Below are 17127 nucleotides of genomic sequence, written 5' to 3'. Positions count from 1 at the left end.
GGTATTAGATGTGGGGATTTGCAAATTAAACTGCAGCATATGCTGATGTCTTATTGCTGCTTAAAGATCCCGATACTTCCTTGCCACATATTTTAGACATTATCTCACAATTCTCTGTTGTCTCAGGATCCAAACTGTTTTAAGACAAGTTGGAAATGTTACCTCTTAATGTGCATTGTACCAAACATCAAATATTAATATCAGGTATGAAATGGTGACCCAACGGCTTTAAATATCTTGGTATACATATGTCCTCCTCTATCAAAGACATTGTTAAACTACACGCTGCTTCCCTACTTTCTAGAATAGAGGATCACACAAACCCCTGTTCCCCTCTTTACATGTCATGGTGGGGTAGATTAGAATCCATCAAAATGATGATTTTACCAATTATTTTGTATCATCTTTTTATGTTACCCATTCCCCTTCCCTCCACTTTCTTTAAATCCATTGATACTTGTTTGGCTACATTTCTGTGGGGGAAAAAACATAGATTGTCACTCAATAAATTCAACCATGGGCAGCTAGAGGGGTTAGGTTTCATGATTTTAGGAATTATCATATATCCTTTGTGTTAAAGCAAATTCAGTTATGGTTTACCCATGAACGTTCTAATGATATACTTAGAGAGAGTGATCGTATCCCCTCTAAGATTTTCTGATTGCTTGCTCTTCAAAGCTAAAATCGAGATTTATCAAATGTATGTGTACTATATTGTCTGCCCGCTATCACATAGTGTATTTTTTTTCCCCAATTCCCAAGTCACAACTTTACATCTCATTGTATATTTTGTTCAATCTTTTAATTAGAATCAATTAAAAAAAAATGACGCCATGGCTTGCTCTGGGTATCAAATATCTTGATCCCTTATTTGATAAAGGTATTCCAGTCAAATTCAATGTACTTGTTGATGGATTCAATGTCCCACTCTCATTCCTACCACAAGTCCTGAATATTATTGATGCAATAGCTGAAAACAATGATTCATCAATAAAATCATCACTCCAAATGCTGAAAGGCTACAATCTCTCTACAAACCGATTATGTCTGCTTCTTTATATTACAAAATTCTTAGGCAAAGCTCTTCTGCACACATATTGCGTGACTGCTTCTTAGCCTGGCAACAAGACCGTTCACTAATGGGTAAGCAACTGGAATGGCATAAAGATTGGAGCCATATATCTAAAGTCACAGCATCAGCAAACATACTACAAACCACATACTTTTTTCATCACAGAAATTTTATTACTCCTTTGCATCTTTTCAAATGTGGCCTTATGCAAGATGACAAGTGTTGGAGCAGCCATCAATCTTCTGGATCCTTTAAGCATATGGTTCATGATTGCAGATTTGTCACATCCTTTTGGCTTGATATTTGGAAAACCCTCAAAAATATTTTCAATATTTCACTCGTCTTCTGTCCTCAAGTTTGTTTTACCGGAAGATCTATTGTTCAAGATATTACAAGTAGACATGAACATTTTTTGTTTGATTTGTTTTTGATGCTGACAATCAGAAATATTTCATCCAACTGGAAAAATCTAGATACATTTCATTATAGAATGTGGTGGAATTCACTATGCAACATTCATAGACTAGAAAGGTGTAACGCCTCTAATCTGTCTCTACTGTGAAAACATGAACTGAAATGGAAACCTTTTATTGAATTTCTGGCACATTCATTGGTGGTTTAACTGTCATTTATCTAATACTTGTCACACACTCTCCCCCATTGTCCCCTCGCCTTCCTTAACCACCTTTTTCCTCTTGTGTTTGTTCTGTTTCTGTTATGTTATGTCCGTGTTCGTAAAAGTATATGTACCTCCCTCAAAACACAAAATGTTTAATAATTAATGAATATGCATTCATGCAAGGCTATGCCATATCTCAATAGCTAATGTTTATATTGTTATTTTTCTAGGCTTAAAATAGATACAACACATAATATGATGCTTTTGCACCTTGTATGATTTGATTAAAATGAAAACCTTTAAACTTAAAGAAAGAAATCACTGAGAAGAATTAAGGAGCATCAAGTGGGAGAAGAGAAGAAAGTAAGAGATCAAGCTCATTAGAGAAGAAGTTAGAAGTCCCAGGTGGGTGATACATCAAACGAAAAGTGATAGAGGCTTTGTGAAACATGAGAACTGATACTCAAATGACAGGAAGAGAGTAAGATTGAAAACAAAGGGAAGTAAGGTTTACAAAGACAACAGGAGAATACCAACACCACCTCTGTGGCCCGAGGAATGGAGTGCTTGAAAGAAAGAAGTACAAGAGAAGAATAGATCAGCAGGGGGGACAAGGTTTTTTGGAGTGAGCCACGATTCAGTGAGACACGGAGAGTGAAGACTGAGACGAAGGAAGATATCAAGGACAGAGTGTGCTTTGTTGCAGATGGAACGTGCACTCCAAAAGACCAAGAGTGAATGGGGAGAGGGAAGAAGAAATATGTGCTGTTGGTTGCCTGAATGGAATGTCAAGCATTGCTTACCCAGGCAAGAGGGAGAATGTGGCGACGAGTTACATTTTTAAATGATTAAAGAATATCATTCTACCATTGTGTCAGGGGAAGCAAGATAGGTTACCCTAAAGTATCCTCTATGTTTAATCACTTAATCAGAGGATGGAGCATTGACATTGACTTCAGAGCTGTATAGACATTAAATCCTCTTAATTTCCATAGCCATATTTCCCTCAACTGTGCCAGGATACTGCCAGGTCTAACTCACGCAAACCAGATAACATAAGATCCTGTGGGACTCCATGGAATTTGAGAAGGCTTGCCAATAGCCTCGACTTTATCCACCATTCACTTGTGGCTAAAGTCACGAGTGCTGTGGAAGGGAAAGGATTTGTCCAATTCCTAGATACCATCGTGGACACCTCAAATCAGACGTCAAGCCCCTTGCTGGATTTGTCTCTGTGGAAGAGACAGGAGGACACTTGTTGACTGAAAGGGAGGAGAACATGAGAAGACCATAGCTTACCATTGTGACACCGAACCCAGGACAAGGTTTTCTAAAGCAGCCATTCAGAGGATCTGTAGCTGCACTGACAAGGGATAGAAAACAATATAGTACATACGTCTCTGAGGTATGCAGCTAGAGGTCCCTTGTATTGGCTATGTTGGCACATGCCTTGAAATCAAATGGGAGACCATCATCTTGATGTCTTGCTATCTTGTCCTGCAACAGACTGAAGTGTGCAGTCAAATTAACTGAGAGGGCCCATGTCTTTGTGTGAACTCCCGCTATGGCATTGAAAGACACGTTTTTGGTAAGGAATACAAGAAACCCTTACAATTAAATGGTTGGAATAGTGAAATGTGTACAGGACAACTGTCTAAAGGGATTTTTTTAAAAAGATGATTGATCTTTATAATTTGTTTTAAAGTTGTTTAGTTTGTTATTGCACATTGCTTTTTCTATGTATCTCGATTTGTTTGGCGATAGTACATGTTTTAAATCAGTATGCCAATTGGCAGCAGGGCACTGGATTAGAATGTGCTTATGTCTGCATTACTTGTCTGTGAGAGGTTTACCAATCCAACTACCATGCACAGAGCTCAGCCTCAAGATAGTCAAGTATCACCCTGATGTTCGAACCCCTACACTGATTTGAATCTTTGCAATGCAGACCTTAACCCTACATTCTCCCAAATGTCAGCAATGTTTGTTATTATGTGAGCCTATGTACATCAGAAAATCGTGTGGCTCTGAATAAACATGCATAATGTTATAGGATTTCCTTTGAAAATATGTATGCAATATTTTAATTTAAGGGTAGTGCCTCTTATCATGCCCTTGGATAGGATAAAGTGTAACATTTTCAACCTAAAATGAATCACAGAGTTGCTGTCCTGTCAAGACAATGGGGGCAGCTGTAATCCTTTAATCAAGATTAAAATGTGCACATCACAAACATCTCCGAATTACTGTAAAGGACGAAGGCAGCAAGATAGTTGTACCAAATAAGTATAGCAGTGTCAATCATATTAAAATCCATAGTTGCAATTGGACTTTTAATAGACGTTTTCTAAAGTAGATGCTGGCGCTCATTACAAGTTGGGCAGTATGGGTAAAATGTGGTGGTATTACTGCTGCATTACCACACAACCCACTATAACTTTGGCAGAAAGTTGGAGGATTCAGCTGCAGCTATGAGCTGGAGGTAAATCCGCCAGCCTTTGGAAACGTGTTAGCAGAATCACCACAGCGGAATTATCGCCACAGTAATTCTGCCAAAATGCCCCCATGGGACTAACACTGCCTACTGTCACTTGTAATCCAGTGGTAATACTGCCTGAGCAAGTGGCGTTAACAGTAATACAGTTTGGTGGTTCCAAACTTGTAATTAGCCCCATTTTGTGTTGAAACATAATTTCGCTGTGCCGTGTCTTAATACCTTAATTTTAGACCTACCACTCACCTTCCAATTGTCTGAGATTTCCCAGCCTTTTTCATTGAATCATGGCACTGTTTTTTTTGGATAAAACATTTTATTGTATTTTGTAACATAAACAAAACAACCACGAGACAAGGGGGTGGTAACAGAACACCCACAAGGTAAAGTATACAAAATTAAATGTTTAGAAGCACCCCAAGCCAGCACCTTCAATTGCAAGTTCACATAGTATTTTCAGTAACCGAAGCCACCATGGCCCGCCCGCCCTCAGCTCCCCTAACCATTCACTCCCACTGTAATCACCATTGAGTCAGGTTGTCAAGGTCCAGTCTCTTCCCATTTCCCCCATATCTTGGATGCCTTGGCCGGGCATCCCCGTGCGCCATAAACCTGGTGCTCCATCATGGCACATGAATCCATGTCAAGTATCCATTGTTCAAGTGTCGGGGGGGTCGGGCACACCCCACTTTTGCGCAATGTTGCGCTTCATCAGGGCCGCTGCAGTGTTCAATAACAGTTTTTCCCATTTGTTAGAGTCAGATGTGTCAGGTACGCCCAGAATTAGAACTCTCGGATCAAGCTCAATGGAGCAGGTGAGTGCCATGGACAGTTCCATGCAACAGGCTTTCCAGTAGGTGCGGATCCGGGGGCATGACCACAGGATATGGTAAAAGATGCCCTCCTCCTCCTCACAGCGGAGACAATTTGGATTTGTTGCCCTCTTCCAACCGGTGTCCGGACATTTCGTTGAAAGACATTTAGTCGAAAGACATTTGGTCGACGTAATTTCGTCGAAAACCAAATGGTTGAATTTTTTTTTTAATTATATATATATATTTTTAGGTTGTAGTTTAGGGAAAAAAAGGGTTTTTTAGAAAAAAAAGGGGGTTGGGGAGGACCCTCCCAACAAAAAAATAAAATAAAAGTGAAAATAAAAAAAATAGAAAATTCGACCATTTGGTTTTCGACCAAATGGTTTCGACCAAATGTCCTGTCGACAAATTTTTTTCGACCAAATGTCTGGCAACCCTTCCAACCATATAGTGCAGTTCGAGGGTAGTATACTCTATGGAGGATTTTGAGTTGTACAAGTCTGAGCCTAGAGGAGATGGCCACCTCTCGCTGATGCATTAGGACCTGGATCCAATCCTCTGGGTCTATCTCCCTCACATCTCTTTCCCACCTGGTTTTTAGTTTCGATAACTCGGGGGTAGCGAAGGATGTAATGGCGTTGTAGAGAATGGATGTGCATTTACTGGGGATGTGCACGGGGATCATATTGCGTTCTATCGGTGTATAGTCAGGGACCGTGCCTTCTAAAGGTATATGGGTCCGCAGGGCATGGGGCAGCCGCATAAAATGATATTGTTCCTTTGTGGGCAATTGGAATTTGCACTGCATGTCCTCAAACGAGGTCAATTTCCCGTCTTTGAGGATATCTCCAACCTTCAGGATTCCCGCCCTCACCCATCGCGGCCATGGTTCAAGTTTACCAATTTCTTGGAGATTACTGTTTCGCCATAGGGGTTGCGCTGCAGTTATTTTATTTCCCCACCCAATGAACACATGTGCCTGTCTCCAGATGTTGGTGACGTGAGCCTCGATTGTGGGCAGGGGAGGTCTCCTTGGGGACTGGTATAGTATCTGCAACGGGTCTTTGCCCTGCATAGGTTCCACGTCAGCCCGGATGTGAGGTAGTGCTCTATCCCCATGAAGCAGATCATTGACTACTGCTAGTTGTGAGGCCCAGTAGCAGGTTTGGAGGCGGGGCACACCAATCCCTCCCTCCCAGACCGACCTCTGCAGAGTGCTTAGTGCAACGCGTGGCTGACCCCCCCCCCCATATGAGTTCCCTAAGGAGGGTGTCAGTGCAGGAGAATTCAGAGGTGGGGATCATGAGTGGGGCGTTTTGCAGGACATATAAGAATCTTGGAAGTGACATCATTTTGAAGAGTGAGGCACGCCCCATGATGGTCAGAGGGAGAAGCTTCCAGTGATGGATGTCCCTAGCGAACCTGTCTACAATCGGTTGGAGGTTGTGCATTACGTATTTGGTTAGATCAGATGTTATCCATAACCTTAGGTATTTAAATCCCTGTGTATCAAACCGGTACGGACATCTCGTGGAGTCGACCCGCTCACCCCCTATCACTGGGAAAAGTACCGATTTCCTCCAGTTAATTCTTAGCCCGATAAATTCACCGAAGGTGATGAACATCTGGGTTACTGTGGGGCAGCTCCGGGCCGGTTCGGCCAGGTATAGCAAGAGGCCATCAGCATAGAGAGAGACACGGTCCTCGTGTCCCTCGGGCCATCTGAATCCCGTCCACGCCCCGCTTTGGCGAAGCCACAGTGCTAGCAGTTCAATCGCAAGGGCGAAGAGGAGGGGGAAGAGGGGGCACCCCTGTCGCGTGCCTCTGCCCAGGGGGAAGGATCGGGAGGTCCAACCATTCACCTTAACTTATGCTTGAATGTTAGTATATAACAGTTTAACCCACCCTAGAAAGCTCTCTCCGAACCCCATACGGGTCATGATTTCCCAGAGGCTGTCCCACCGGATTGAATCAAATGCCTTTTCAAAGTCTATTGTCAACAGGGTGAGCGGGGCATCGAGGATAGTGCCCGTTCGAGCGCCAGGAGTCGACGCTAATTCATTCGGGTGGATTTGTGGGGCATAAAGTCACACTGATCCAGGTGTATCAGCTTGTCCGCTACCAGTTGAAGCCGGTTGGCTAAGAGTTTGGCCAGGACCTTGGCTTCTCTGTTAATAAGCGAGATCGGCCTATAAGATGCACATTGCTCCTGGGGCTTGTCAGGTTTGGGGATAACCACTATGGTTGCTTTGCACAGATCATCTGGAAGGGAACCCCTTTCCCGGGCGGCCAACAACATCTGATGCAGGGGAGGTGCTGTGTTGTTACCCCCTAGTTTCTGCCAGGTTTCAACTGGGAACCCATTCGGGCCCAGGGTTTTCCCCGGCTGCAGTTGTCCAAGGGCTTCTAATATTTCAGACTCCGAAAGCTCGGAGTCCAGCATCTCCCTTTGTTGAGTCGAAAGAGTGGGGATTACCACACCGTCCAGGAGGGTCAGATCCAGGGGTAGAATTCGGGCTTGGTATAGTGTGGCATAGAATTGGGCAAAGGCCTCCGCTATCTCAGCGTCCGACTGGCATGTCTCACCCTGCGGGGTGATGATCTCCCGGACACAGCGCTGTCCCTCATCTCTCTTCTCTAGCCACGCCAGCATCTTCCCCGCTTTATCCCCCAGCTCATATATCCTAGCTTTGGTTTCCCAGTGGGCCTATTTGGCGTTATCTACCATAAGGTTTTGGATGTATTCAGCGGCGCGTTTAAGGGACGTGTGCGTCTGTGGGGTAGGATTAAGGGTGTGTTTGTTCTCTCTCCTCCTATTCGCCGTCCAGGAGATTATTTCCCCCCGCAGCACGGTCTTGTAGGCCTCCCATAACACTATCGGGTCATTATCGTCGGTGTCATTAATCTCAAAGTATTCAGTCGAGACTTCTGTGAGGCGCTCAACTAGTTCTGGGAGCCCCAGATAATAGGTGATCAGCCACCACGTTCTAGGGGGGTTCAATCCCTGCAGTCGTGACTGCACACGCAGGGGTGAGTGGTCTGAGATTCCCCAGGGGAGCAGGTTCGCCGAGAGCATTCTAAAGAGATCCGTGTGGGGTACGAATAGGTAATCAAGCCTGGAAAGGGAGGCGTGTGCCCCGGAGTGAAACGAGTAGCCCCTAGTCCCGGGGTGCAGTTCCCACCATACATCACAAAGACCCAGGGCAGACACAAAGTTGGACAGCTTCGTGGGAAGGTGCGGATTGCATTGTCTAAGGTGGGAGCGGTCTAAGGTGTAACACATGACATCGTTAAAGTACCCACGTAGGAACCACTTATCAGGCTGATGTTTGCCCATAAGGCTGGTCAGGTCATCGAGAAGTTCCTGCCCCAGTCCAGGTGGGGAGTAGATCGAGACTAATCCAAATGTTTCCCGCCAAAGTGTCCCCAGTGCCATTACATATCTTCCCAGAGGGTCTTGTTCTAGTACCTGCAAGGCAATCGGGACACGTTTGTGTATGAGAATAAGAGTTCCTCTGGACCCCATGGAGTATCCTGCGTGGCAAGCGGTCCTATAGTTAGTTTGAAGAAAAAATTTGCATTGTATCCCGGCAAGGTGGGTTTCAGTAAGCAGGGCCACATCAGGAGAGTGCCTGAAGAGTAATTGCTTAACCAGGCGCCTTTTAATCGTGGAGCCCAACCCGTTCACATTCCAGGTGAGGACCCTAAGGGATTTGGGGCGTGTGGTCATGGACGAGTGAGATTGGTCAGCTGGCATCTTACAGGATTGTCGGAGGGGTGGGCAGGCAGTACGCACGGTGCATGGCGGTATGGTGCAAGATAGACAAGGATTGGCGGTTGAGGTGCTGCTTGTGTGTGGTGTGGTCCCAACTGGCCAGGAGTCAAACCATCCCCTGATAAATACCGGGGAAGGCTGATCCTGGGGTAACAAATAAATTCTTCCCAATAAACCCCTCCCACTCCCACCCTATACTCCTCCCCAACGCGAAGTACCTGTCGCTCAAACATTGCTGACAATCAAAAGAGGTAAACAACCCCTGTTAAAGTTTAACTAGAAAAACTTGAGGGGGGGTAGGGGGTTTGTTGTGTTTTCTTCCCCCTTAAAAGCCCCAATGGGAGAGTAGCAACTTCCCACTTACCGTATTTTAAGTATATGAGCCGCTTTTGGTGGTCCCACAAGGCCCAGTTGTGGTATCATCCATAAGAGGGTTGCACGCCAGCCAGGAGGCTGATCCCAGGACAAGAGTCAAGGCGGGAGTTCGTCTCCCCCATTCATTGGTGGGTCCGCCAGCGGTGCTTGGTCCGGCCTGCGGCATCGTCCGATGGCGACCTGGGGTTTCCATTTCTGTTGCCTCGGGGTGTGGACCAGTCCCCCTTGATGTGCTGCTCCGCACAGCGCCATGCCTCACTGGGATTATCAAAGTGGACTGTTGTCCCTTTATGGTAAATTTTCAATTGGGTGGGAAAAAGCAGCCCGTATTTGACTCCAAGTGACTGCAATTACCTTATAAGCTTCCCAAAGGATTGCCTTGCCTTCTGTACCTCCTTCGTGTAGTCGGGAAAGAAGGCCAGTCTGGACCCATTGAAGGTGATTGTGCCTTTGGTTCTGGCAAGCTGTAGCAGAGCATACCGATTCCGGTAGTTCAGAAATCTCGCTATTACAGTGCGTGGAGGGGCGCCGGGCATTGGCCTGCCTGCAGGCATACGGTGTGCCCTCTCAATGGAGAAGAATTTCGAGAAGGACTGCAGGTCGAACAGATCTGTTAGTAGTTGTTCAAGAAAGAGTTCCATGCAGGGTCCCTCTTCTTTCTCGGGGATACCAAGAATGCGGACGTTGTTCCGCCTGGACCTTCCTTCGCTCTCATCTACCCTGGCTTCTAGGGTCTTGAGTGTAGCCGAGACTCTGTGGAGTTGGTATTGCACATTGCAGAGGCCGTCTTCCGTAGATGAAATGCGCTGCTCTGCTTCACCAGTGCGTGCGGACAATTTCTGCAGATCGTTTCTGAGGAGGGAGACATCCAGTCCAGGCTTATTCGGTCTATCTTTTGCTCCATGGATGAGCGGGAGTCCGCAATGGTGGCCATTACGTCCTTGAGAGAAAGCGTGTGTTCAGTGTCTGTGTCATTGAAGTGTTGCAGTGGAGGATCCACAATCTGTGACGAAGGGACAGTGTATTGCTCAATCCTGTTCTGCATAGTGGACTTCCTCGTCTTTTCTTTGCCCATGGACGCCGCCCGGCCTGGCAGCCGTGGTTTTATAGATGTATTGCTGTTGGTATCTCAGAGGGTGCTGGCTGGGTCGGTCCCACCACACAGACGCGTATTGGTAGACCGGGAAAACTGCCCTTTTTATTAATAGTTACTCCTGCCTCCTTCAATCTTAGAATTGCTGGATTTGTCCAAAGGGATCAGTGTGTTGCCCGTGGGTTATGCCCGCTGTAACTGGGCACTTAGGCGTACCCTGGTCCGAGGCGCAATTGAGTGCACCACCCAGCGTGTGCGATTGGGGCTTTGTCGCGTATGTGCACCACAGCCGGACGAGAGGTGGTGTGGTCAGGGGGCAGAGTCCGCCGGTTATACAGTGCCGTTACACATCACTGCAAATTTAGGTTGCGGCGGTCCGCAGGGGGAGGTTTGAAATTCCGGAGCTTTAGGCTAATTGCCTGTTGTGTACCGCGAGCCGTGTTTCCGCTGGGGCCTGGACATGTGCCCACTGTCCCTCCCTCGTAGCCACCGGGGCCCACCCAGCGATTCACCGTCCCGCAGTCCACTCTCTGCGTGTTAGAAGGCTATAGAGACCCCCTTCTTGGGTGTTTGCTGTGGATTTGGAGCTGTGTGAGAACTCCTTGGTGGATCTGCACTGTTGTTTCAGCTATTGCAGGGCGTCGCCGGCTTCCGAATCCCGCTGTGCCGCGGCGGTGCCCTGGACCCGGAGGGCGCCTTCTCCGGATGACGCCTCAAGCCCGGGCCGGGGACCGGGGAGCAGTCCGTATCCTGCCCAGCTCTGGCTCCGCCGGTGGTGGTGGTGAGGCCCTTCGTCGAGGGCCGCTCGTGTCCCGGCAGAGGAAGGGCGGGCCTCACCTCCATCTCTCCTGTGCCGATCAAGGCCAGTACACAGCCCCAGGGGGCCGGGGCGGGATCCCGCTTGCAAGGCGAAGGATGCTCCGAGTTACACAACACCTTTCGCTCACTCCTTCGCTCTGGGTCGTGGGCCAGCAGCCGGTCGGAGCAGCCCTCGGGGAGAAGAAATGCTCCTCCGTGCAGGATTCAGAGGGAAGTAGTCTGGTCGTTCTATTTATTTTGGTTTGTTAACAATATTTCTTTCATATTTGTCTGTAATGGTCTTGATGTTGGCAGCGGTCAGGCGGAGTCTGGTTTGCTGGTTGTTTGACTCCAATGATGCAAGAAATAGTTTGCCCTCTGTATGTGCCGACGCCCACGTCATAGAGAGCAGGTTATGATCGCTTTCTGTGGTCCGGCGTAATTCAAAAGATTCAATAATTGACACTAGGCTATGCGATACAAAAAGACAGTCAAGAGTTGCCTTGGAGGTTTCACGCTCCCACGTTGGAGTGATCTTTTCCCAGGGTTTTAGCCAGGCCACATTGTGGAAGTTCTGCGAGTTCATCAAGGACATCCATGCGGTTCCTCATTCTTCCGTCGAGAGTTTATGATTAGATTTAGGCAGATCGATGTTTTGCATTCAGATCTCCACATATGATTATATGAGTTGTGTTCTGGTCCACTCGGATATTATCAATGGCATCTGCGACTTGGTTGCAGAAGATTGTAGTTGAAGTTTTCTGGGGATTCCAATAGAGATTTATGATGGCTATTTGGGACGTACGCGATGTTCTAGTCCTTGTGTCCTGGTGCGTCCATTTGGTTAGGACTTCAAGCATCCCATTTGACACGATTAGTTTTTTAGAAACCCTTATACCAGAGCTAAGCCATGTTGCGCGAATGAGCCCTGAGGACGGGCGTACGAATATGCCCCTTGTGGCCGCATAGAGTTCGATCGCGTATCCATCCAGGGTAGGTTTCTCTGTTAACCAGGTTTCCTGGACGCATAAGATATCGTACCCACCCAGGTCCTAGTTGCTTGGGTTGGTAAGGTGCGTGTGGCCTCACGTATTCCATGAGGCCATTGACAGAGTATTTGTCACAATTTCTTCTTGGTCTGGTGGTAGGGGGGCTGAAGTCCAATTCAACACCAATTGTGGTTGCTATCTGCGAGACTTCCCCTTTACGGCTGCTTTTAGCCATTGCCATGGCGAGATTCAGACAGCGCCGCTCCAGACCGTTGATGCACCTAGGCGGCCATCTTTGGAGGCACACCAATCGGCCTCGCGCCAAACTTCGCCCCGGCTTTGCTTCGCACTCAGCAGCCGATTTCTTCCGTCCAGCGGTCCAGAAGGGCATGATGGTGTCCGTTGTGAGTAGGGGTTGTTTTTACACCCCACAGTTCAGGGCAACCGGCGGTTTTGACAGGATTACTGCGACGGTTGCGGAAGCGACAAAGACCTACGTCTTTCTCATCGCGCTGTTGGCCACGCCCCTCGAATCATGGCACTGTTGAGTGTACCCCAACTGTAGGATGGTGGAACTTCTCTTTGACAGAAGACCCTAACCATCCCACAGTAAATTACTTATTTCTTTCAGCAAGTGTTGCTTTGAGCATTGGGATAGGAACATAAGTGACAACATCCTCAAATTCCAATATTACCATGGGCGTAATTTTAGGGGGGGGCAGGGGTGTTTGTTCCCCCATCTTTCATGGCACACCATTTTGTCCCCATTCATTTGGCCAGGGCACCTTTTCTTCAGATGTCATGTCCCCCCCAACTTTTTCAGCAAGGTTACTCCACTGAATATTACTTCTGGTTCAGCCTTTACTCTGGGAAGTTTACAATATGAAATGGTAGTGTACAACAAATACATCATCATAAGTTTGATATGCATGTCCTGAGCTAAATAGAGTTTTTGATTTCATGATTAACTAGTATATAGCAAAACTTTTCAGAAACTAGGGTTCTCACATAAAACACCAAGATGTCAGCATGTTAGTTTGTAATGTTACGAAAAGTACGTCAAGAAGAAGGGTGGGCCCACAAAACCCATTACATCTCCAAAACCCAAGACCTCTACAATAATAGACACAGCAGAAAGGATTCCGTCCGAGAACCCCGTCACCCTAGACCTTACATGGTTCATTCAGAAAGGCGCTTCTCTTCCAACAGCAACGACACTCGGGTGAAGGCTTCATCAAGGTGTGTCACACAAGAATCTGACAAAACAGACCATCATTCCAGTTCACTAGACGATGTACCATCTATAGGAAAGTCAAATGGTCACATCTCCCGAACCAGGGCAAAACTCCATGAGCAAAGAGAAACCAGATCTCCGAAAGGGCCATGGCAATGGCTAAAAGCAGCCGTAAAGGGGAAGTCTCGCAGATAGCAACAACAATTGGTGTTGAATTGGACTTCAGCCCCCCTACCACCAGACCAAGAAGAAATTGTGACAAATACTCTGTCAATGCCTCATGGAATACGTGAGGCCACACGCACCTTACCAACCCAAGCAACTAGGACCTGGGTGGGTACGATATCTTATGCGTCCAGGAAACCTGGTTAACAGAGAAACCTACCCTGGATGGATACGCGATCGAACTCTATGCGGCCACAAGGGGCATATTCGTACGCCCGTCCTCAGGGCTCATTCGCGCAACATGGCTTAGCTCTGGTATAAGGGTTTCTAAAAAACTAATCGTGTCAAATGGGATGCTTGAAGTCCTAACCAAATGGACGCACCAGGACACAAGGACTAGAACATCGCGTACGTCCCAAATAGCCATCATAAATCTCTATTGGAATCCCCAGAAAACTTCAACTACAATCTTCTGCAACCAAGTCGCAGATGCCATTGATAATATCCGAGTGGACCAGAACACAACTCATATAATCATATGTGGAGATCTGAATGCAAAACATCGATCTGCCTAAATCTAATCATAAACTCTCGACGGAAGAATGAGGAACCGCATGGATGTCCTTGATGAACTCGCAGAACTTCCACAATGTGGCCTGGCTAAAACCCTGGGAAAAGATCACTCCAACGTGGGAGCGTGAAACCTCCAAGGCAACTCTTGACTGTCTTTTTGTATCGCATAGCCTAGTGTCAATTATTGAATCTTTTGAATTACGCCGGACCACAGAAAGCGATCATAACCTGCTCTCTATGACGTGGGCGTCGGCACATACAGAGGGCAAACTATTTCTTGCATCATTGGAGTCAAACAACCAGCAAACCAGACTCCGCCTGACCGCTGCCAACATCAAGACCATTACAGACAAATATGAAAGAAATATTGTTAACAAACCAAAATAAATAGAACGACCAGACTACTTCCCGTTTCTATTAAAATACAAGGTGGAACCAAAGGGAAGCAAAGCAACAGGCAGAAAGCATAACCATGCGTTTGATCGAACGAACTCTGGTGGAAAGAAGAAAGCTCCTGAGGCAAGCGAAAAGAAAAGCAAAAATTGAGAATTTTGAACCCTCTTGTCTAAAATGGCAACTTGAAGTAAAAAGCTACAAATTATGGTTACAAAACTATAGATGTTCAATGTGTCAAAATGATGCAGAGACCATGTTGAGAACACTAAGCACCAAAAAATCTAGTGACTTTTGGGCACTCATGAAGAATACAGGCAAGACGCAAGAAAATCAATTGGCCAACTTGGTCACTGAAGAAAACTGGACCACTTTTTTGAAAAGTTATTTGCAGCCCCCTTGGCTCAGACTCCACCACCAACACAGAAGAGCAGCAGCTCGTGGATCGACCTAGCCGCAGAGGACGACATCAGGGACGTTATCAAATATCTAAAATCCTTCAGAGCCCCAGGTCCAGATGGTCTTTCCAACATTGACCTCAAGCAAAACCTGGAAGAATGGACAAGATTTATCAGTATCTTATTCCAGCACTGCAGCTCATCAAAAGCAATCCCAATTTTTTGGTCCCATTCAGTAATAATCTTACTGTTCAATGGTGGCATCAGAGAAGGGCCAATGAACTATCAGCCAATAGCATTATTGGACATCATTGGAAAAATCTTTGTAACACTACTACTCAAGCATTTCCTATCCTGGGCAAAGTCATCGCCAGCAAATGATCGATTCCAGATGGGCTTCCTAAAAAACGGTGGAACATCTGTAAACATCTTGATGCTGAATCTAATAAAATCTAAATCAAGCAAGGGGCTCCAACAGTGCTTCTGGCTTTCATAGACCTTTCACAGGCCTTTGACAGAGTGTACAGGCGTATTCTTTGGTCTAAACTGAAAAACTGGAAGTGCCTGAGAGAAATATTAGACCCAATTATGGCACTTCATACCGCGACCAAACTTCGGGTGCGACTGAACAACCAAGGCCTGTTGTCAAAAGAGATTCCATCAGAGCAAGGGGTTAAACAGGGTTGCCCGTTAGCCCCGGCCCGCTTCATCACCTTCTTGGGTGACCTCAAGGATACAGAATCATCAATTTGAGCTTTCCCTCCAAAAATAGGAAACACCAATGTGTCCCGTTTACTTTACGCTGATGATCTAATCTTGTTAGACCAGACTGAAATTGGTTTACAGCGAGAACTCACAAACGTGGTGCAGTACATGGGTACAAACAACCTAGAAATTAACAAACTAAAAACCAAAATCATGATTCTCGAAAAAGGTCATTCGAACAGTAGACGTAACAGAGGATGGTACCTGGAAAACACCAAGTTCGAAGTGGTCACCGATTTCTAATACCTGGGCGTAACAATCGATAGCTCAGCGTATGAGTCAACAATGCAAAAGTCTTTGTGGGGAAAAACTAGGAACCTTGCGGCTCAGATGAGAGCAATTGACAAACAATATGGGAAATTATCATTGGTTCCGGTTATCCAATTCTACAAAGGCAAAGGCGTTCCAGCCATAACTTATGGGATGGGAGCAACACTTACCATGCCGGACACAATCTGGTCTAAATTGGAAGGGCTACTGTGAAGATCAGTCCTTGGTCTTCCAAACTCAGTCTCAATCACAAGCATCAGGCGTGTCCTGGGTCTGTTGTCCTTACTATCAACAGTTGAACAGAGTGCTATGCAACTCTTTAGAAGAACTCTTCTTCCTGACACACTATCAATCTACAAGATCATTGCAAAAGAGCTTACCATCGGACACACCAATATTTTAAACACCTGGGAAAAGAAACAAGAAGCAAAATTAGAAGAATTGGCATGCACTGAAGATGACCCTGTAAGGAACCCCCAGAGAATAAAATATAAAATGGAACTACAGGACTGGATCAACATGGTTGATAAAGCCCAGGCGAACAAACTAACAAAGCATCTGCCGCCCAGCTTCAACAAGCTCAATGTTCCATTGCCATAATGTATCAAATTCCCAGACAGAGGCCTCATGAAGATCTTTTTAAGAGCACACTTGAATCTACTTCCTACGCGCAAAATTCTCTCCATCAGACTTCAGTCTGGGTCTAAGGAATGCAGATTATGTGCTGCATCAGACGAGTCTGAAAATGTAATACACGTGCTGATGCACTGCCCAGCACTGAATCTGTAAAGAGCAGCCTACTTGCCACCCCTTGGGATGGACTCCTCGATCTTGGAAGAAGATGTCTGGTGGAATAGATGATTGTCCAGAGACAACATCAAATGGACTAATACTGCAGCAAAACTATTTGACATCGCTTTCAAAAAAATCAACTCTCATGCTGAACATGTGATCTGACGATCGTCAAGCGCATGCAACTCTGTCTATAGAGAATCACAACGAACAGTAAGTAATTCCTTGTAAAAATCAGAATGTGAATATACACAAGTAATAAAAAAAAAAATGTTTTAAAAATGTTATATATATATAGTGTTCGGGCCTTTTGTCACATAGGGCTCCATTTTCTGGACAAAGTACAACTTTCAAATTCAGTAGGACTACTTCCTAGCTATCTATCTGAAAGAGTATAGAGCTCTCGTTTCCTTGGGGCTGAAAGACTGATCTGTTCACGAAAATCCCCATGCTGTCAGTGTGTATGTATTACTGGTTCACAGCATTCTGCCACGCCCTCAGCAGCCC

This window comes from Ambystoma mexicanum, chromosome 7q (assembly GCF_040938575.1).
Source record: "Ambystoma mexicanum isolate Mex_15411 chromosome 7q, UKY_AmexF1_1, whole genome shotgun sequence".
Taxonomy (NCBI): Eukaryota; Metazoa; Chordata; class Amphibia; order Caudata; family Ambystomatidae; genus Ambystoma; species Ambystoma mexicanum.
This window is presented reverse-complemented; position numbering follows the sequence as displayed.